The 24,216-nt window shown below is 37.7% G+C and overlaps 1 protein-coding gene across 1 annotated transcript in view; it reads right to left on the reverse strand.

The window, feature by feature from the left end:
* MACROD2 (mono-ADP ribosylhydrolase 2) overlaps nucleotides 1-24,216 on the reverse strand; it is a 2,010,404-nt gene that overhangs the window by 1,679,802 nt on the left and 306,386 nt on the right. The window lies entirely within an intron of this gene.

The following is a 24,216-nucleotide window of genomic DNA, read 5'->3' on the forward strand; positions in this document are numbered from 1 at the left end:
CTTAACAGAAATTAAGTTCAGTTAAGAAAAGTTTGCCATGTGTTTCCAGAGGTTGGCCAGATGTTTCTGCTTCTACTGGTCTACTAACAAATATCTCCAGCTGCCTGTGAAACCTCATTTTTCCATTTTTCATTTACCATCCTCATATATTTCCCAATACCTCTTTAGACTTCCTATTATGAAGAATATTGTTTTCCAGCTAACTTAGCAAGGACTTATGTGATTAACATTAATTATAGGGAACATTTTGTGAAGAAAGCTTGATTTTGCTTCTAGAGGTTTCGAGCAGTAGAGCTACAATGCTGCCAGAAGTCAGGGAAAGGGCTGGATGGTTCCATAAAATTGCTATAAACCTATGAGTTTATAAAAAGCCAAGAGCCAAGAGATTATATTGGCTGTTTTCCAGTTAGTACATCTTTCATGAGCACAGAAAATTTTAGGTATGTTTTAATACATGCATTATAATTATCTTACCTGGGACAAATTAGAAATGAGTTTTATATCAGCAAACAGAGACACCACTGACAGGGTAAAAGTTTATTATTTCCCTAGGCTTGTCAGAAATCCAAATATATATCTTTTCAATAAAATAATAAAATATAAATAACTACCTTCAAGGGTACTAATTATAAAATATATCTGTATGTATCCCAAACTAAATGGTTACAATGTTTACTGATCAAGTACTAACAAAATTGTAGGACAAAGAAAAATCCCACCCAAATATACAATTTAGAGATTTAAAAAGAGTACAATTCGAGAAGCTACCAAAAATTTTATATATATATAAAATACACACACACACACACATACACACATACATATATTGGGGGAAAAAATCGCTCCCTTGCTGAATGTTTGACAAAAATCAAAAAATCGTTTTTGGATGCAGTCTCTTGTATAAGTACATTGAATCACTGCACTTACATTCTCATTCCCTATTAAAAACAATACTGTGCTCCATCTTTCAGCAAGGCCGATTTATTAAAAGTATTCCCCTGTGCCAAAAGAACTAGTAAAAAACAAAAAGAAAAACAAAAATCCTCTGCTTTACTAACTACAGTTTCTGAGTGAAGCACATTTTATAGCTACATGCCAACATGACAGTTTTCCTGAGGAATCCAAAGAGACCCACATGCTTTAAAGCACCTGAAGCGTGGGTGTTAAAGGAACCAATCCACCACCGAATTTACTTTAATATTAACTCATCTACTGCTGAAAACAGTAGTGGCATTTAAAATTCTAGTTCCTTTCTCCTACTTAGCATGATTAGCAAATCTTAATTTAGCACAGTCTTGGAATTAAAACTATTGTTTTTTTTTTTTTTAAAGATTTTATTTATTATTTATTTGAGAGAGAGACAGTGAGAGAGAGCATGAGCTAGGAGAAGGTCAGAGAGAGAAGCAGACTCCCCGTGGAGCTGGGAGCCCAATGCGGGACTCAATCCCGGGACTCCAGGATCATGACCTGAGCCGAAGGCAGTCGTCCAACCAACTGAGCCACCCAGGCGTCCCAAAACTATTGTATTTTTTATGCTTTTAGACTTTTGGTTAAATTAGCAAAACATAACTCATGCTTATCAATCACTTTCTGAAGAACTTCAAATTTCTTTACATATAATCTTGACACCCAACGGCCTATACAAATGGCGTCTACATTATAAATAAATGAAGCATTGGCTTCAAGAAGTATGCGGTCTATAGGATGTAAGGGATAAACCTAAGATCTAATGAAAGTTTGCTACAACTGTGGTATAGAAGAAATAGCTATATATATTTGGATGGGTCAAAGAAGACCTCATGAAGGAGGTAAAATGAAGGATAAGATAATATTTAAAAAGAAACTAGATACTGGCCATGGAGAAAATGGAGAAAAAAGTGATGGAGATAGGAAAACAGGGGCAATGTTTCTCAATGATGGCTTTGGTCACAATCCCTTGGGGAGGCTTTTATAAAGATAACCAGGCCTTAATACAGACCTACTAAACTTAAATCTCCCAGACTAAAGTTGGGTATTTAAATTTTTCTTTAATTCCAAAGGTGATTCTGATGCAATTGGGGACACCTGATTTTGGAGGTATCTGGGGGAAGGCCAACAGGCCTGCTGAACATACAGGGTCCATAAAGGAGGTAAGGCTGGAAAAGCTCTTTTATGTCAGGCTATATAGTATGTTGAAGTCCCAACTGAGAAAGTCTGGATGATATGCTTTGGTGATCATTTCTGAACAGGTGTATAAATAATCAGTAAACTTTAGGGACATCTTGTAGAAATAAGGAATATTGAATGAAGGATGAATGAGGAAAAATATGAGAACAAGAAGATAAGTTAGAAGGACATGCATTACTGAAGGCAAGAGGAACAAGGGCCTAAACAGTGGAATGGCGCTTTAAAAACAAAAGTGTAATTCAAAGATACACGAAAGGTAGAATTCCTAGAAACTGGGAACTGAGCAAAGAATAAAAATTGAAGGTGAGGATTTTTAGCCCAGGTAAGCAGAATGCTCGTGAGACACTTAATGATGACAAATACTAGAAAAGCAAATTTCAGAGTATTTTGTAATCTATGCATCATACAGATTTATATCAGCTAATTATAAACTGTGCCTTCCTTAACCTTCCAAGTGACCCAGTTTGGATCCAGTTTAGATGATAAACTGTAAGTGCCTTAGGTTTTACAATACTTATATGTTATCCTTCTGAAATGCTATTGGGAAGTGGGAAATGTGGGTCTGGGGAGAGATCCTCAGTGTATCTAACAGATTATTATTAAAGCTGAGAGGGTGTAAGACAGCAGCAACAGAAGTAAGCAGAGGGAGGGAGAAGAGATGAGCCACAGGAACAATATTTTGTGAGGACAGAAGGGGGAGAGAAGCGAAAGAAAGAAAGAAACAAAAACAAACAAACAAACAAAAAGGAAGGCACAAAGGAAGAAAATCATCATGAGAAGAAAATTATAAAATCAAGGAAGTACAAATATTAAAAAAAAAAAAAAAAAGGAGCCTGCTCAGCGGGGAGCCTGCTTCCTCCTCTCTCTCTCTCTCTCTCCATGCCTCTTTGCCTACTTGTAGATCTCTGTCAAATAAATAAATAAAATCTTAAAAAAAAAAAATGGAAAAGGAGGGGACTGCCAGGGATTCTGAAGCAGTGTCCCCAGAGAGGTAAGAGCCTCTGGGATGCTGACAGGATAATGGGAGATAAAGAAAACAGGCATGATGACTAATACTACTCTTTAAGAACTTAGTTTGGAGGGTGAAGGGATCAAGAGAGATAAGAAGGAAGTGAGTACCAGGAGGGATACTGACTGACCTCAGAATAAGATGGGGTACAGAGATAGGAACATAGAATGAGGACAGGGAGAGCATTCAATAAGAGAAAATGAGATGCAGGAGAGATGTGGTCCAAGTCTTGGCTGTGAATCTAAGATGACTTAAGTAAAGGTGTGACTGAGAAGCTGAAGTTTTGGAAGAGTCACCAGCAAGAAGTACAAAGTCACCCAGGGAGATGGAAAGGGTAGGTGTGAGGGTAAGGTTTATAAGACAGGTCCTAAGGAAGATGAGGAAACATCCCAGGGATGAAGACAAGGGAGATTGTGATGGGATCAGGTGATACAGATATAAGGACTTAAAAAGAAAGGTTTTTGAATAATGGTGACAAAAATATAGTCAGGAAGTGATCTTTCAGGGACAGAGAAAAAACTTTTAAAGTTCCCTTCCTATATTTCATACTCCTCCCCTACACCAAAGTTTCATCAAGTTGTGACAGTAAGAGATGGAACAGGTGACTGGAAGGTATCATCCTCAGGAAACAGATGTCAATTAGTTCAAGGTCATGGGAAGAATGCTAAGAAAAATGTCAGTTACATGGGAAGTTAGAATCCAAAAGAAAAAGACCACAATGGGCTGAGTGGAAGCAGTTAGGAAACAGGCCTGAAAGGAGTTCAAACTTCCAGGTGAAAAGACACACAAAACAGAAAAATAGAGGAGAGGAGGTCACTGTACTTAGGACTCCAACAGATGATCACAGTGAAAAGGATGTTGGCCATGAGAGGTTGGTGGAGACTCCTGTTCTAAATGGTATAGACATTCTGAACAGATCAAAAAAAAAAAAAGAACTAGAATAACCAAATTAACCTTGTTCTAGTCTTTGATCAAAACAGAGTAAAATCTCACTTTATCTCAAAGGATACACTGAAGAAGTATTTCCTAGTTTTATCAGTCTTTCCCACAAGTATCATAGGATTCCGGGTGAACAGGTAAGCAAAGCACATTATGGACCCCTCCCCCACTTCCTAGCCCCCATCTCATTTTTATATTATTTGGATGAAATGAGATTAGAAATGAACTTTAGGGCTGACTTGAATTTTTTTTTTTTCCTTTTTTAAAGGGTTCAAAAGGAAGCATGCAGCCACAGGGGTGTGGAAGTTGGGGATAATGGGATTTTACAGACTGATTGTGTGCACACAGAAAAGCAGTGCTGCTTTTTCAAGGCCGGCTGGCTGGGGCAGGGCGGGGGTGGAGGGCAGTCTAGGAAATTACTACCCAAAGTAATTACCCTTCTGAATATACATCACGGCTCTGATAACTGTGACATTACAAAGCTGAGGCTGGTTCATATCACTGTTCCATTAGAAAGCATTGAATCACTGCTGGAATTCCACATTTTAACTTCCTAGATATGAATACCAATGTTAATAAAAAGGGGGGAAGTGAAGACTAAGTAAAACAAAAATCTAACAAAATTATCTTTTAAAAATATGTTCTAGGGGCGCCTGGGTGGCTCAGTGGGTTAAGCCTCTGCCTTCGGCTCAGGTCATGATCCCAGGGTCCTGGGATCGAGCCCCACGTCGGGTTCTCTGCTCAGCAGGAAACCTGCTTCCCCCTCTCTCTCTGCCTGCTTCTCTGCCTGCTTGTGATCTCTCTCTCCCTCTGTCAAATAAATAAATAAAATCTTTAAAAAAAAAAAATGGGGCGCCTGGGTGGCTCAGTGGGTTAAGCCGCTGCCTTTGGCTCAGGTCATGATCTCAGGGTCCTGGGATCGAGTCCCGCATCGGGCTCTCTGCTCAGCAGGGAGCCTGCTTCCCTCTCTCTCTCTCTCTCTCTCTGCCTGCCTCTCCGTCTACTTGTGATCTCTCTCTGTCAAATAAATAAATAAAATCTTTAAAAAAAAAAAAATGTTCTATAAACATTAGCAGCCTTACACGTACCGTGGGATTAATGAATGTCTGCTCACTGGCTGCTGCCGTAGACACGACCCTTTATTGAGGCCTCTGTCAAGCACAGGGCTAAGTATTTTATATAACTTTAACCTCATTTAATTCACACAATAACTTTACAGAGAGGAACTACTACCTGCATTTCTCAGATGCATAAATTAAGGCTTTGAAAGGTCATAGAGATATTTTATTCATTCATCATTAACAATGATTTATTGAGTACCCACTCAATAACTGTGTTTGGGGCTAGGTATACAGCACTGAACAAAAAAGATACGGACATTATAATTGGAGGAGGTAGGGACTCAGATGCTAGCCAAAAACTAAATGAATATAAAGCGAAAAGCTGTGACAGGTGCCACGGAAGAGAAAAATATGGTGCTACAAGTGAGCAAAACAGGAGACCGTGTTTAGATTGGGCGGTAAAGAAAAGCCTAACACTTTAGGGATAGAGTGTAAGCTATGTGAAAAGTAAAGAGTGTTCTGAGCACAGGAGAGGGGATGTGTTCAAGCTGCAAATAGGGTCAGCTTAGTGAGTTTAAGGACTGAAAAAATGTCAGGGGGCTCAGTGAGCAAAACGCAAGTGAGTTCAGAGAGGCAGGCCCAGATCAGAGTATACAAGGTCTTGCTGGCCAAAGCCAAGGTAAGGAGTCTAGATTTCATTTTAGTGATGAAAGCTATTGGAAGATTTTTAACAGGGTAGGAGTGGGGGAGAAGGAGGAGAAGAAAGATGTGTGGCGATTTATATATACTATCAGATTTCAGTCAGTAAGGTCACTAGCCATTATATGGAGGATGAGTAATATGGAACAGGATGGCGATAGTGAGGACAGAAGCGAAAAGACACCAAATATATTTTGAACAGTAATGGAATTCTTCTAAGAGTTATATAGTTAGTAAGTAGTGGAGCAAGGATTCTGTCTGATCCTGAAGCATAGGCTCTTAACCATTCTCTTTAAATAGTGAGCAGAAACATTCCTTAATAACAAAACAAAACAAAACCAAAAAAAGGAAAAATGGAGTTGGTCCCACCCACGCCCCCCCCCTTTTTTTTACTTCCTTTTACAGAGATAGCAACTAGAAGACATTTTTAGAATTAAATCTCAAAACATCTTCATGGGGCAAATGTGAGCAAGGCTTATAGACTTCTGCCCCACACTGCTAAATGATAACTTCTGGAGGTCATTAGTCAATAGCTATAAGCTACCCTGAGAATAACACCTGTCTTTCCTGCACCTTTCAATAACTTTAAACTCATTGTTGGCAGACAAAGTTTAATGTTTGAGTTCACTACAACACCTCCTCATGATTCCTTTATGTCTTCTAAGAGCCAGAATGGAAGTGCTAGATCACCTATTTGCCAGGCTTGGTGATGAATTTAAGAACTATAACCCATGAGTACTACTACTTAGCCTACAATGGTAAAAAAATGCCAAGATTATTTAATGGTTTTCAATAATTATTTGAAACTAATCTTTGAATTATTAGAATTCAGCATATACTTAACAGACATATATCAATACAGACAAGGTATTAGAGGATCTACATTTAATTCCATGTTCATAGAATCTTAGAGGTAGCTAGAAGAGATTTCATGAACTTTGGTGATATGTACGAACAAATATAAAAATCAATCCCCTCATTGTTTTAAAACAATGCAAATTAAAAAACAAAAGTTTGTAGTTGAACTGGCTTACAGCTTTTAAAAAGTCCACAATGGAAAAACATGTAGCTACTTTGTGAGTCACAATATACTTCTAACTACTGTATTACACATGACTCACAGCATTCACTGAGAGTTAAATATTCCCTTTATTGTTGCTATTATCTTCTAATATACCAAATATTTTTACTTATGTGTTATTATTCCTATCTTCCATTAAAATACAAACTCCATGAAGGCAAGGAACTTTTTTCTCCTGCTGTCTCACCTAAATCTCTCCAACCTGTAGAACAATTCTTGGCACCTAGCGACACTCCAAAAAAAAAAAAAAAAAAAAATTGTTAAATGAACAAAAGAAAAGATGAGTGAGCTTCAAAGGGTTGTACCACTAAGCATCATCTGAGACAATCTTTGTGAAAACTCTTCATAAACTATAAACCATGTTATGAATGTGGAGTATTATCACCATCATCATCATCATCATATCTCATGTAGAGCAGTCACTACGCACTTTTTACTCCCCAATTCACAAAAGACACTGAGGTTCAAACAGATTAAACAATTCACCCAATACCCAAAATAAGTGGTAAAATTAAGACTCTGAAAAAACAACTCAAACCAAATACAAGGATCTTAACCCCAGATCTATCTTTTTTATGTTGCTTTCTTCCTATGACATGCTGACTCCAAGTATATGAAACAAAATATATAGAACATTCTAATACATTATATGTACAATTGATACTCAAGATGATGATTAAGAACATTGTCTTTGAATCACACAGATCTGGGTTTGCACCCAGTTTCTGCCACTTACTTGGGATATGGCCTTCGGCGATTTAGCTAATCTTGCTAAACCTCAGTTTCACCTTCTGTGAAATAGGATAATAACAGTGCCTCTCTAATTGTAAGGAATAAATTATATATTTCAAATGGAGCACTTAAGTCATACCTGACTCTTAGTAAATGCCCAGTAAATTTCATTTTCACCTTTGATGATGAAGAAATATTTGCCCAGTATCTGATATTAGAACTATCATTTGAACACTGGGTGACCAAAAAAAGGGGGGGGGGGGATGGGGAAGCAAGATGAACAGACTTTCTCTGCATTTCTATTTTCCTCTGAAGCCTGCACCAATTTTACAGAAGAAAATACTAAAAAAGGAACACCTTTCTCTCTCCCCCCAACACAGGACTGGGCTCATTATATTACCCTGATACCCTGTGGTAAAGGAAAAAGTAGGAATGTCAACTGCTAAAAGGTGGAAAGAATAACAATTTTTTCAAGATTTGTTATCTTAAAGCTATTAAAATGGTAATAGTCTTCTTTATATTTTCCAGAATCTCAATAAAAATTTGTGTTGTATAGAAACAAATATCTAGATGGCTACTTGTTAAATAAAGTCACAGAGTTACTAAAGTAACTCTGTGTATGAGCACCAGGGACAATGTTTCAGACGAATTAGCCTCTGCTGGTAAGAAACATTTTTATTGGGAGAGAGTGATAGCAACCAGATACATGTCTCTGGTGACTACAGTCTTGGTGACTATAATTTGTTTAATTGTGACAGCAAACTGCATAATCCAGGCTAGTCCCTTCTAGTTGCGAATCCAAATTAGCATGCCCTTGCTCTTAATTTAAGGGAGAAGGAGAGAGAGGTTTTTCCTTTGGTTTTATAAACATGTTTAAATAAGAGATTCTTATTTCCTGCTTTATCAGGTGTTGGTCTTTTCCAGGTACAGGAATTTAGTTAGCATGTTTCTTCAGAAAATTCCTCTTTGAATGTTAACTAATCTACTTAAAGGGTTATATCCAAGAGTGAAAATTAGATTTCAATATTTATTACAGTACAATAGTATTATCTAGAAGAAATGTGCTGGTTCACAAGCACATTAAACTTTCTCACCTCCCCAGACAAATTTCACAAATTCTATTCCAACTCTTCACCTTTCCTTAGAAATCCCAGACAGAGGTAGCATTAGGAGCCATTAAAACCAATTAACACTTTACTCTCTTTTGGGGACAAATAAGAGTTGGAAAAAGAGAAGAGGTTCAAGCTAATGCTTCAATGAATGCGTAAATTTATAAGTCATTTCTAAAGGAAAACATGTACTTGTGACAAAACCACATATGTGAAATAGTTAATGCTCAAATGAAGGAAATTAAGTGTAACTTCTTTCCAAATGTGCACAAAATACCTAAGTATCCATCAACTATATTATAATATTAAGAAATACATGGTTAAGAACCTCTTAAAAGTAGCAAAATCCTGTGCTCTACTTTCAGCCAGTCTATGGCAGATTGTTAACAGAGTAACCAATTTATTCTTTAAAAAGCTTTCTGGGACAAGAAATTCTATATATATTTCAGAATTTTTTCTAAAATTTAATGTTGACACTTAAGTGTTTTAATGCGGATGTTAAATGTAGACACTATATATTGTAAACATTAAAGTGTTATATAATTTACCTTCTAGAAACCCCCCACTAACTACTATTTTTTTCTGCAAAATGCTGAAGAGATGACAAGATATCAGCATAGTCAAACATGTCATTCTTGCATATAAGGTAATGTTTAAGAGTGCAGAATTTTGGAGTTGTGCCAACCCAGGTTCAAACCACACTGGTTCTACCACCTACTAGTAGGGTAACTCTGGGCAAATTACTTAATCTCTAAACTTGCCTTCCTTAACCCTACTTTATGGAAGTGGCAAATGATTTTAAAGCATATGTGCTTATACTTTAAAGTGCTTAGTGTACTAGTACCTGATACATTAGTAAGTATACTAATACACTAACATTTAGAGACTACAGGCAGTGCACTCCAGGGGTTAATTGTATAAATTCTGAAATTCAACTTCTTAGTTGAACAAGTTTCAACAAGCTTCCCCATTTGTTACTTGTTTAGTACTGGATAAATAATTTCACCTCCCTCTATTAATATTAGTAAATATATGAAATTAATAAATATATGAAATATATGAAAATATATGAAAAAGATTAGAAGAGGGCTTTGAACATGTGAGGGCTCAAATAATTTCAAAATTTACTTCCACAAAATCTCATAGAAGCTAAAATTTAAAGAGCATATCACAGCACTTTTCTCTTCTGGTATCTGAGTAGACCAGCACTGGAAATGAAATAAATACTATTAATTTACATCCAGAAATCCTTCCTATATACCAATATGCAATTATATATTAATCAAGCTCATAGTGCAGACTCCCTAGTTTCAGGTTTCCCAGACTTATCTGATGATACCAATCATCCAGAGATTGTGACTGAGCAGGTCTGGGGTGGGGCCTTGGAATTTGTATCTATAATCAGCTTCCCAGGTATGTGCTACTTTGGGGAGGCTCAAAAACCCTGCATTAGTTGGAGCTGCACCTAACCACCGAACCTAATAATATCAAGCAGTCACACCCACTGAACAGAATTATAGTTTTAGAAGTACTATGTAACAGACATGGAAATGTTAAAAAGATTTTCTATAAATGAAACAAGATGGGATCAGGAGGGAGACAAACCATAAGAGACTCTTAATCTCACAAAACAAACTGAGGGTTGCCGGCGGCGGGGGGGGGGGGGGGGCGGGGATAGGGAGAGGGTGGCTGGGTGATGGACATTGGGGCAGGTATGTGCTATGGTAAGTGCTGTGAAGTGTGTAAACCTGGTGATTCACAGACCTGTACCCCTGGGGCTAATAATACATTATATGTTAATAAAAAATTAAAAAAATTTAAAAATTAAAAACATGTTAAAAAAAGATTTTCTTATTTGCAAATATTTTGCTGAGTATTTATCAGTACAAAATATTCACTGAGCATACATTACAGTACAATTCACAAAACGGTATGTGAAAGTTATTTGAAAAACAAACCACTTTTCAAAAATTGATATCATTTGGGACATGAGAGTGGCAAATAGGAAGGAAATATGCTTGGCAAAGATACACATAATTAGATAATACCACTTGTCCTGAGGAGTTCAGAAATTATTGGGGGAAGGGTCCTATTGGTCAAGAGGTTTCGTTCTTCAAGAAATCTGTTATAGTTATTTATGACACTGCTGCCATTGCTAATGAGCTAAAAATGCCAATCACTGAAGAATATTCAAATAAACTCACAGCAAAAATAATTTAAAGGGTATAACAATTTTTCCATGACCCTTCTGAACATTAGTATTTAGAAACAAAGCAGAGTTTATCTCTCATTAGTAAAATTAGCACAAACTTGGATCTGCATTTTTTTAAGAAAATGATAAAAGGAAATGAGTTTCCATTTTCCAAAGCCTCCACACCAACCCCACACATACACCATGTACATGCTCAAACTATGAGCAACTTCTACAATTGAAAGATCTGCAATCTACTTCCTAGTAGAAACACAAGTATCAATAGTTTTTTAAGGAAATCCAAGTGCAATGACACCAAAAGTAGGACTAGTGTTATTCTACTGAATGAAGAATACGTACAGAGTAGAACAAATATGTATACATTTCAATACAGTAAATCAATAATTGCATTAGCTGTATACATCTCATGGCCAAGAAGTATTACTGTTCGAGATCCAGTGTAGTAAGTGGAGATGTAAAACAGTGAATCTCCTCACTAAAGAATTACTAACTACATGCATGAATTTGGAATTAAAAAAACCTAAATGCCAGTACAGACAAAAGGCTGATATCCAGGATCTACAAAGAACTCCTCAAACTCAACACACACAAAACAGATAATCATGTCAAAAAATGGGCAGAAGACATGAACAGACACTTCTCCAATGAAGACATACAAATGGCTAACAGACACATGAAAAAATGTTCATCATCACTAGTCATGAGGGAGATTAAAATTAAAACCACATTGAGATACCACCTTATACCAGTTAGAATGGCCAAAATCAGCGAGACAGGAAACAACGTGTGTTGGAGAGAATGTGGAGAAAGGGGAACCCTCTTACACTGTTGGTGGGAATGCAAGTTGGTGCACCCACTTTGGAAAACAGGGTGGAGATTCCTCAAGAAATTAAAAATAGAGTTTCTCTATGATCCTGCCATAGCACTACTGGGTATTTACCCCAAAGATACAGATGTAGTGAAAAGAAGGGCCATCTGTACCCCAATGTTCATAGCAGCAATGGCCACGGTCACCAAACTGTGGAAAGAACCAAGATGCCCTTCAATGGACAAATGGACAAGGAAGATGTGGTCCATATACACTATGGAGTATTATGCCTCCATCAGAAAGGATGAATACCCAACTTTTGTATCAACATGGGTGGGACTAGAAGAGGTTATGCTGAGTGAAATAAGTCAAGCAGAGAGAGTCAATTATCATATGGTTTCACTTATTTCTGGAGCATAACAAGTAACACAGAGGACATGGGGAGATGGAGAGGGGAAGGGAGTTGAGGGAAATTGGAGCGGGAGATGAACCATAGAGACTATGGACTCTGAAAAACAATCTGAGGGTTTTGAAGGGGTGGGGGAGGGGTGGGAGGTAGGGGGAGCCAGGTGATGGGTATTATAGAGGGCATGTATTGCATGGAGCACTGGGTGTGGTGCATAAACAATGAATTCTGTTACAGTAAAAAGAAATTTTAAAAATTTAAAAAAAAAACCTAAATGCAGTCATTATGGCTATTCAAATATTACTGGTCCATAGAAACATGAGCTAAAATAAAATGTCTACTGGTATTACTTAAAATATGACCAAGGGAGCAAGCACAATACTTCAAGTTTTTCAGTTATCCACTGCCCCAAGACTTAGGAAAATAAAGGGCCACTTAGGACTCCTAACTACTTTTGAGTGATCATTGCTGAGTGGTGAGATAATAGTTTTTTTTTTTAATTTTTGCTCTTCTGACCTTCCAAAGTTTCTAATTTAAAAAAGAAAAAAAAAAGTACTGTATTCTTTTTTTTCTTTTTTTTTTTAATTTTTTATTTTTTCAGCATAACAATATTCATTATTTTTGCACCACACCCAGTGCTCCATGCAATCCGTGCCCTCTACAATACCCACCACCTGGTGCCCCCAACCTCCCACCCCCCACCCCTTCAAAATTCTCAGATCGTTTTTCAGAGTCCATAGTCTCTCATGGTTCACCTCCCCTTCCAATTTCCCTCAACTCCCTTCTCCTCTCCATCTCCCCTTGTCCTCCATGCTATTTTGTATTCTTTTTATTACCAGGGAAGGTAATTCCTTTATTTAAGGATATTTTCTGAGGGCACCTGGGTGGCTCCATGGGTTAGGCCTCTGCCTTCGGCTCAGGTCCTGATCTCAGGATCCTGGGATGGAACCCCACATCGGGCTATCTGCACAGCAGGGAGCCTGCTTCCTTCTCTCTCTCTGCCTGCCTCTCTGCCTACTTGTGATCTCTTTCTCTCTCTGTTGAATAAATAAATAAATAATCTTTAAAAAAAAAAAGGATATTATTGGAGGGATCAAATTTATTATTAAGGCCATTTAAAAACTTTGAAGAGGGTATATCGTGTTCTCCCTCAAAGAAAAGCGGTCATAGGTCCTCCTCATTTTATTGAATAAAAAAAATAATGCAAGAAGAAATAATAATACAAGGGCTGAAATTCCATGTGCTACTTCCAAACGTAGGCCTTTAAAAAGATGGTTCATTGTAGCCAGCAATTCTAAGTGACAATAACAGTTTCACTGATAGTGATAAAAGAACTCCTATTCATCTGGTGTTTGATCCAAAAACACACTGGAAACCCAGTGAAGGCTAGCAAATAAAAAATGCTAATCCTCTCTGGACAAAAGGAGAGCCAAATCTTCTATGAGATTGTTGTTAGGAGTATAGGACCTAAACCCTGATAAGGCTTTCATCACTCATCGCTTACTCTATCTACTTCCCACTCTTTCCATCTTTATTCTTTTCTATTCTCTCTTTAGTTTTGGCCTATCTCCACACCATTTCCTTTAGGAGGCATTCAAAGCCATTGCTATTCTTACAAATTTTTAAAAAGGGGTAATTGTAGACAGACCTTGGAATATGTACAGGAGGATCTGTGCAGCCTCCCACCTAGACAAACATGAGGACCTCCTACAGCTAATCTACAACTAACTTCTTAAAGGATACTGCATTTATAAAATGGCTTTATTCATTTTGTCTTGAGACTTTCCCCAAATTTTCTTGAGCACCATGCTGATATGGTTAAGTCTAAGTTCCCTGACTTAAAGCTGTTGTAGAAGGCAATAAAGATCCACAAGGCAAGAAATTCACTATGGGTCTTTAAAAATGGTTACACCTTCACAGAAAGGTACCTGTCAAAGTGAGTTCCATACAATGATCTGGACTAAGTCAAAAGAGAGTAACCATTTTAATCCAGCACCTTCAGCTACTTAAGATCCGGATTCCACTGTTCACTCTAAGACTTCAGCTAACATATTCTTCAATGATTCAACACAAGAGAACTCAGCAGTGCCTAGTGACAGAGCTCTCTGAGGTTCTCAAACTGAGAGCTGTTTGCACTGTCTTTATATAGTGCAGAAACAACTTAGGAGGCAAATAACATAAATGCCATCACCATGTTCCAGTCCAGAAGTTTTTATTATAGAACTTTAGCTCTGGGCAAGCTGCCGTAATCAGCACATTGTGATGGCAAATACACTGACTGTATTTTCTTCCTAAGCAGTATATAACACTCGGGCTGTTCCTGAAAAGGATTCATGAAACAGCTCTAATCAACACATTATAGTTGGAACAGCTAGATGTAACATTCACAGCTTGTATGCCTTAATTGTCAAAATTGTTTGCTTTCCAGATGAACACATTCGACTCTAACTTTCAGTAAAATCAACCAAAATAGTTCATCAACTGTCATGACAAATAATTCCTACCCTTCCACCACCTATGATATCCTCTGAGCTATAACTCAATTGTTAGAAAAGAAAAAACTAGAAACAGATGCAAGTGACAAAATAATTTACCAAAATGTACCATGAGAAGCAGTTAAATAAGAAAATTTGTCCAAGAAATTTCAAAGAACATTGGTAATGCTTAAAGTTCTTGCTGAGTTCATGGTAATATAAGGCTTAATAAATAGGGTGTCTTCTAAAAGCTAAAAAATCTTCATTCTCTTCCCAGCTTATTGTTTTGTGATCTTCTAACACATTAACTTAACATCAAATTTCACAGCTCTAAAAAAAAAAAGCTTGACAACTATCCTAGACTATGTCCAAATAACACAATTTCTCAAATCAATTAAAATGACTGAATAATATATAGTGAATCCCATATCATCCTCCACTTTATTTTAAAAATAAAATAAAAAAGAAAGTTAAAAAAAAAAGCCACATTTCTTGATCAAAGCTTTAGTGAAGAAAACCTAAAAGGTAAAGTGCCTATCTTTCACCTACCCATGTTATCAGTTTAGGACAAGATTCAACTGTCTTTCACATTCCTCTATCAAAATTCAGGACCATATACCCAGAGGTCTCTTTGGCTCTTGAATCAATATGAAGACTTCAAATTTTAGGTCAACTTTATTACATCAATAAGGAGAACATCTCATTTTCAAATTATGCCAAAATTTTCCAATTCATGGTAAGCAACTATCAGTAAGTCTTCCCTAACTTGTATACTTGTGCTTTATTTCCTTCTCTGATTAATAAATTCCCCTTTCTTTCCTGTCAATAGTGTGTCTATGTATGTGAGATCCATGGACCACACTTTGAGTAGGAAAGAATACTTAGGTTCCAGCTGCAGCAATAAATACCTAACTGGGTCCAGATATGGTTTGGTACCAGTTAGTGGCATTTGCCCCTCTAAGTTCAAATATCCCAGGGGTAGTGGAACTTGGGCTAGCTGGTGCTTCTGGAGCAACTGCAACAATTCAAAGGCCTCCTATTTAACTGACTTCATTTTGTCAACCCTATATTAGGGACATGTTCACTCTCAGCTTCTCTGTTCTTTAAGACCTAGATGCCTCCTATTTTGCTCCCCCCTATAACTTTTCCTCTCCACTAGAAAATAAGAATTTTAGTTTATCTCTGCTTAATAATGGGGAGCTGGCTTCAAAACCACTTCAGGCACTTCAAATGTCAACTGTCAATTGCCTTATGTCAAAATTTGTGTTACTGTGAGGTTCACTCCTATATAATGTATATTTGATCATGATTTCAGAAAGCATTTAACAATTTTTAATTATATCTTCCAGGACCAGAATGGAGAACCACAGGCTGCACAGTAATGTTACTAGTGGACTGAATAACAAAGCCCAAAAATTGATCAGCAACATCCTGAGGAGAGGTCTCTAATAGCACATTACAGGACTCTGTCCTCAAACTGAAATTTATCATACTTCTCATCAATAACTTCAATAATGACACATAAAACCTTCCTACTAAGAATTGTATATTAGAGGTAGAAATAAGATGTTTAATGACAGAAGTAGATTTTAAATTCATATATTCATACACACAAAAAGTTATCGATTACTTTATGCCAGATTGTAAATCCTGGGCAATATACAAATAAAAAACAGTGAGTCCTCAATAAATTTATGACCTAGTAAAGAAGATAGGGAAATAAATAACTATGCTGCAATGTGAAAAGTGTTACAAGAGGGAAATGAACACATGACAAAGAAAAACAGAAGTATTACCTGACTCCCACTGGGAGAGTCCAAGAAAATTTGGGATGTGAAGGTGAAGACACCACAGTACACATAGGTCTGACATTTGAGACAGGTAGATGCCCTGAGATAAAGATTTAAGAGACTCTATTATAGGCGGTCATTGAAGCCAGAGGTACAAATGAGAAGGATCTAGAAGATTATACAGGAAAAAATAGTTAAAGGCCATGAATGGAATCTTGGGCAACAGCAACTACATAAGCCTCAGCAGAGAGAGAGGTACCCAAGAATACAGAAACTGGTGACTCCACCAATCCCCTGCATGTTGCAGTTCCTTGGGATTCTGTTCTAGGTCCTGTTTTCTAAATATGCACTCTCCTGGGGTTTGATCCATTCTTCCAGTTCCAATTATTGATAATATGTAATCGTCCGCTATTTGAGAGGCAAGGTCATGTTCTAAGAGTGAAAAAGCATGGTTAGAAAGAACTAGAGAAAAGTGGTAGAATCTGGGGTTACCATGCAGGGGAATTCTATTCAATGACTCTTTGATTAATAGTATGAGAGGTCCTGATGCAGATGGTATATGGCAGTGGAAAAAACAACAACTATGAGAAGTAATCCCATTGATTCCATAAATGTTGTTTCTTGGGGCTCTGTTCTATTTCTTCTTCTCTATACACATATACTTTTTCAAAGCAATCTCACCCATTCCTCTGGTTCCAATTACCATTAGTAATATGTTATATAATATGTGTATAATAATATGTATATGAAGCCCCATGAAGCTTACACTACAGTGAGAAAAGGGCAGACAATGATAAAATAGACTACAAAACTGACTTGGTAAATGATACGTGTGGTATAGAAAAATAAGGTAGGGAAAGGAAAGAGAGTAAAAGAGGCCTATACTTTAGATAGAATGGATAGGAAAAATCCCCATTAAAGAGGTGATAATTTGAGCATAAAACAAAGTAAACTGAGAAAGCAAAGCATGCATCCATAGTGGTAGTGGCTTTAAACCTCACTGCATATTTGCATCACTTAGGAATCTTTTAAAACAAAAGTAATTCCTAGGTCCTTCCCCTTGGTTTTTTCTGAATTGGTCTAGGGTATGGCCTGGGCACCATTAGTTTTTGAAACCCCACACTGATTCTAATGTATAGTCAACACCAAAAATTACTGATGCAGTGTAAGAGTATTAGAGGTCATCACAAGTTCAAAGACCCAGAGGGAGAGGCATGCTTGGAGTCTAAGAGAAAAATATGGGTCAGCTAATAAGGTCTAAATAAAAGATTGTAATAATAGTGCTGAAAACTAGCAAAGATACTAGATCATATTTACAGACAACAACAACAATCCACACAGCTGTGTGATTTTCAACAGCAGTACTCAGAACCCTAGGGGTAGTCATGGAAGAGCTCTAGGCCTACCTCATTTTATTGCTCTTTGCTTTATTGCACTTCATAGATTTGTGCTTTTTATAAACTGAAGGTTTATGGCAAGCCTACCTTGAGCAAGACTATCAGCACCATTTTTCCAACAGCATTTGCTCACTTCACGTTGTCACATTTTGACAATCCTTGTAATATTTCAATCTTTTTATTACTATATTTTTATGGTGATATGTCATAGTGATCTTTGATGTTAGTTTTATAATTATTCAGGGGCTCCATGAACAGTACTAATATAAGATGTCAAACTTAATCAACAAATGTGTGTTCTGACTGCTCCACAGACCAGCCAATCCCTTCTCTCTCTTCCTCTCCCCTTAAGCCTCCTTATTCCCTGAGACACAATATTGAAGTTTGGCCAATTAATAACCCTACAATGGCCTCTGAGTATTCAAGTGAAGAAAGAGTCACACATGTCTCATCTTAAATCAAAAGCTAAAAATGATTAAACATAGCAAGGAAGGCATGTCAAAAGCCAAGATAGAGGGGCGCCTGGGTGGCTCAGTGGATTAAAGCCTCTGCCTTCGGCTCGGGTCATGATCTCAGGGTCCTGGGATCGAGCCCCACATTGGGATCTCTGCTCAGCGGGGAGCCTGCTTCCCTTCCTCTCTCTCTGCCTGCCCCTCTGCCTACTTGTGATCTTTGTCTGTCAAATAAATAAATAAAATCTTTAAAAAAAAAAAAAGCCAAGATAGACCACAAACTTGCCCCCAAGCGTCAGTTAGCCAAGCTGCAAATACAAAATAAAAGTTCATAAAGGAAAGCAAAAGTGCTACCCCAGTGAACACACAAATTAAAAAGTAAAACAGCTTTATTTATTACATGAAGAAAGTTTCAATGGTCTGGAGAAAAGATCAAATCAGACACAACATTCCCTTAAACAAAAGCCTAATCCAGCAAATCCCTAATTCTCTTTAATGTTCTGAAGGCTGAAAGTGGTGAGGAAGCTATAGAAGAAAAGTTTGAAGCTAGCAAAGTTTGGTGCATAAGATTTAAGGAAAGATGCTATCTCCATTAACATAAAGGAGCAAGGTGAAGCAGCAAGTGCTGAGGCAAAAGATGCAGTCAGTTATCCAGAAGATCTAGTTAAAATAATTAATGAAGGTGGCAACACTAAACATTGAAAATCTTGATGAAGCAGCCTTCTATGGGAAGATGATGCCTGGACTTTCATAGCTAGAGAGGAGAAGTCAATGTCTGGCTTCAAAGCTTCAAAGGACAGGCTGACTTGTTGTTGGGGGTTAATGTAGCTGGTGATTTTAAGCTGAAGCCAATGCTCCTTTATCATTCTGAAAACCCTAGGGTCCTTAAGAATGATGCTAAACCTACTCTGCCTGTGCTCTGTCAATGGAATAATATGTGCTAGACAACATAAATCTGTTTATAATTAGGTTTACTATTTTATTTTTTTTAAGATTTTATTTTATTTATTTGACAGAGAGAGAGAAAAAGCACAAGCAAGGGGAGTGGCAGGCAGAGGGAGAGGGAGAGGCAGACTCCCTGCTGAACAGGGAGCCCAATGCAGGACGATCCCAGGATGCTGGGATCATGGCCCGAGCTGAAGGCAGATGCTGAACCGACTAAGCCACCCAGGTGTCCCTACTGAGTATTTTTTTTTTAAAGATTTTATTTATTTATTTGACAGAGATCACAAGTAGGCAGAGAGGCAGGCAGAGAGAGAGGAAGAGAGGCAGGCTCCCCGCTGAGCAGAGATCCCAATGTGGGGCTCGATCCCAGGACCCTGAGATCATGACCTGAGCCGAAGGCAGAGGCTTTAACCCACTGAGCCACCCAGGCGCCCCCCTACTGAGTATTTTAAACCCACTGTTGAGCCCTACTGCTCAGAAAAAGATCCCTTTCAAAATAGTAGTGCTCATTGACAATTTACCTCATCACCAAAGAGCTCTGATGGAGATGTACAATGAGATTATTGTTGTATTGATGCCTGCTAACACAACATGCATTCTGCATCCCCAGGATCAAGGAGTAATTTTGACTTAAGTCTTGTTATTTAAGAAATACATTTCATAAGGCTATAGCTGCTATAGATACTAATTCTTCTGATGTATCTGGACACAGTAAATTCAAAACCTGTTAGAAAGGATTCACCAGGGACGCCTGGATGGCTCAGTTGGTTAAGCAGCTGCCTTCGGCTCAGGTCATGATCCCAGCGTCCTGGGATCGAGTCCCACATCGGGCTCCTTGCTCATCAGGGAGCCTGTTTCTCCCTCTGCCTCTGCCTGCCATTCTGTCTGCCTGTGCTTGCTCTCTCTCCCTCTCTCTCTCTGACAAATAAATAAATAAAATCTTAAAAAAAAAAAAAAAAAAGAAAGGATTCACCATTCTAGATGCCATTATGAATATTTGTAATTCATTGCAAGAAGTCAAAATATCGGGACGCCTAGGTGGCTCAGTTGGTTGGACGACTGCCTTTGGCCCAGGTCATGATCCCAGAGTCCCGGGATCGAGTCCCACATTGGGCTCCCAGCTCCACAGGGAGTCTGCTTCTCTCTCTGACCTTCTCCTCGCTCATGCTCTCTCTCACGTCTCTCTCTCAAATAAATAAATAAAATCTTTAAAAAAAAAAAAAGAGGTCGAAATATCAACATAAGCAGAAGTTTGTAGGAAGTTGATTCCAAACGATGATTTGGAGGGGTTCAAGACTTCAGAGGGGAAAGTGTAGAAGTAATGGAAATACCAAAAAAAAAAAAAAAAAAAAAAAAACCCTACAGGTGGAGTCTGAATACCTAACTAAATTTATGCAATCTCATGAAATTCCTTGAATGGATGAGGAAGAAAGTGATTTTCAGATGGAATCTATCCCTGGTGAAGATGCTGGTGAGGACTGTTGAAATGACAAGAAAGGATTTAGAATATTACATAAACTTAGTTGATACAAAGCAGCAGCACGGTTGAGAGGATGGACTCCAATTTTGAAAAATGTTCTCCTGGGGGTGAAATGCTATCAAACAGGATCACACCCTACAGGGAAATGAGTGAAAGGAAGATTCAAACAATGTGGCACACTTCACTGTTGCCATAGTTTAAGAAATTGCCATAGCCACCCCAACCCTCAGCAACCACCATCCTGATCAGTCAGCAGCCATCAACATCAAGGCAAGATCCTCCAACAGCAAAAAGATTAGGACTCACTGAAATCTTGGATGATGGTTAGCATTTTTTAAGTAATAAAGTATATTTTAATTAAGGTATATACATTGTTTCTTGACCTAATATTATTACACAACAGACTCCAGCATATTGTAAACATAACTTTTATATGTACTGGGAAACCAAAAAATTTATTAGACTCACTTTATTGCAATATTTGCTTTATTGTGGTAATCTTGAACTGAACCTGCAACATCTCCAAGGTATGCCTACAGATAGCTGGATTGACTAAGCACTAGGACAATGATTGTAAAGAAAGGATAATGGAACAATTAAATATTACAGAATCATCAAAAAATAAAATTTTGTCATTTGAAACAACATGGATGGAACTAGAGGGTATTATGCTAAGCAAAATAAGTAAATCAGAGAAAGATGGTATGTGGAATTTAAGAAGCAAGGCAGAGGATCATAGGGGAAGAAAGGGAAAAATGAAACAAGATGAAATCAGAGAGGGAGACAAACCATAAGAGACTCTTAATCTTAGGAAACAATCTGAGGGTTGCTGGAGGGGATGGGGGTGGGAGGATGGGGTAACTGGGTGATGGACATTGGGGAGGGTATGTTCTGTGGTGAGTCGTATTGTATAAGACTGATGAATCACAGACCTGTATCCTTGAAGCAAATGACACATTATGTTAACTAACTGAATTTAAATTTTTTTAAAAAAGAAAGGATAATGGAGAGTTCTTAAAATAATGGACTTTTGGGTATGAACTGAATCAGAAAACTGAAATAAAAAGTTAGGGTGAAATGGGAGCGATCATGTGACAGAATGTGCAATGATCTGAACAAATAGACAAACCAAACACGGTGAGGGAGAGGTAGCTTGACTAACCATAAGTTCTATCTGTGCCATAGGCATGCCATGTCTACTAAATATTCTAATACAATATTAGACTTCTTTAAAAAAGTAGTGGTTGGCCTTCATTAGATAATCACTAACTTCCCTGTGGATATAGAATGGATATTCACTTTAATTTAGCAAAGTATAATCCACACATCAAAAAGGAAGTAACCTAATCTACTCTGGGCTGGGTAAAAGATGTTTGGATGAGCCATTTTAAGAGAGACTCCAATAAAGTATCCAAGGATAGGCAGCCACAGTGTAAAATAATCTGGAAGTCATTTCTATTAGGAATAATGTTCATTTTTTTTTAACCCAAAGATGATGACATAAAAGTTCACATTCATAAAGTAGTAAGAGAATGGAAAAGGTCTCAGGCATAATGAAGGAATTTCCATTTCTTTATCTTAGGAGTAAAGTGGTACAGAACAATGAGGAGACTCAAAACATGGTCATTCTGGTAAATGATAAAAGACTGGAGTTATAAAGCTAAAAGGTCATAGTATTTCAAGGGGCATCAGCACAGACGTTGAATTCATACAAAAGAATCATAGAAGTAACCATGACATAGCTGGCCCCTATCCTTCATTAGAAGAGCCCCAATGCATTTTATGAATAAGCCCCTGTATGACTCTAATGGGAAATTTTGTTCTGCTGAATATGCTATTAAATGCACTGGAAGCTGTGGAATGGAGGGAGTCGGAGGGGTCTCAGGAAGGAGTGAATAATTTAAAAAAATATCTGGAATTGCACTGAACTGAAAGTCAATAAACTTGAAAAAGAAATATTTAATGCATAGCAAGTACCAATTCTACAGGAAACGAGGGTCAACTGAAAGTTTCCTCAAATGGTGCAATCAGGAAGAGGGAATTTCAGTGATGAAAAAGTACATGGAAGATGTCTATCTTGACCACAATCTGTCTCATCAATGAATGAAAGCCAACTAGAGCCCAGGGGAGTTGAAGTAGCTATGAAGTCTTACACCTTGAAGATGACTTTTCTCTTTTGGACTTTGAGCACCACTGTGGCTTTCCAAAGAGGATTTGAGGGATGCGACTACTGATGATGTGACCATTCCACCTAAGGAAAGGAAGATCTCTGGAGTATGGTGGAAGCCTGCTAGATCTCTCTGTAGCCAGACTCAAGCAGAGGAAAGATCCACTGACCCCTTCTGTCTATGCTTGTTTCCTGAGGCCTTGGGCACTTCTAGTGACAAATGGCTGCTGGAATAGGATTTGAGGTATTCATGAAAATAGATAGGTTTTATGGCAAAAAATGTCCCATAGCAAAACTGTGATATTCTAAATTTTTAAAAATTGAAAAGATAAGCTCTCTGTGAAATTCAATTCACATACAGCATGTTCTGTCCCTTTACCTTAAATAAAAGACAAGTAAGTGGCTCCATCTCTCCACTGACCTATCAGAGGAAGAGACTTTGGAATCAGAGCTAGGTAACTTACCACGTCCGTTACTAAATGTTTAACAATCTTTCAGTGAACAGAGAAAAAATAAATATTTCTCACCAATTTTAATATGATCTCCAGGTCTGAATTCTAACATATGTATGGGGAATTTAAAAAAAAAAAAACAAAAACAAAAAACATGTAACACACACAAACACACACACACATAATGATCCCAGGGGAAGATAATATAACTCTCTAATATAAATCTTTGGTAGAATAAAAATATCCCATTTTTTTTAAAGATAGATAGAAATCAATAGATACAAAGGTCATTTTTTGAGCAAGGAATGACAAGGGACCAACACAACTGGTCACCATTTCATAATGTTTTTGCTTTAGGGAAATCCAAAACAACACTTTTTTAGTATTTGATCTTTACCCACTCAAGGGTTCACATAAATGAAAGAAGTTCACAAAAGCTTGGCAGTTCTTACAGACATACACTATGAAGTTTATTGCCTTATAGACCATAAGGCAACCAAACTATAAAGACTTTTTCTATCTGCAGAAAGTTCATTTTGAAATAAACCAAAAAAATTCAATCTGCCATGGTACTTTATGTTTTCCTTTCATTTTCTTAATATACAGCATATTCACATCCAACTCTTTATTCAACTTAAGAAGATGCAGCATGGGGGCGCCTGGGTGGCTCAGTGGGTTAAAGCCTCTGCCTTCGGCTCAGGTCATGATCCCACGGTCCTGGGATCGAGCCCCGCATCGGGCTCTCTGCTCAGCGGGGAGCCTGCTTCCTCCTCTCTCTGCCTTCCTCTCTGCCTACTTGTGATCTCTGTCTGTCAAATAAATAAATAAAATCTTAAA

This window comes from Lutra lutra, chromosome 9, assembly GCF_902655055.1.
Source record: "Lutra lutra chromosome 9, mLutLut1.2, whole genome shotgun sequence".
NCBI lineage: Eukaryota > Metazoa > Chordata > Mammalia > Carnivora > Mustelidae > Lutra > Lutra lutra.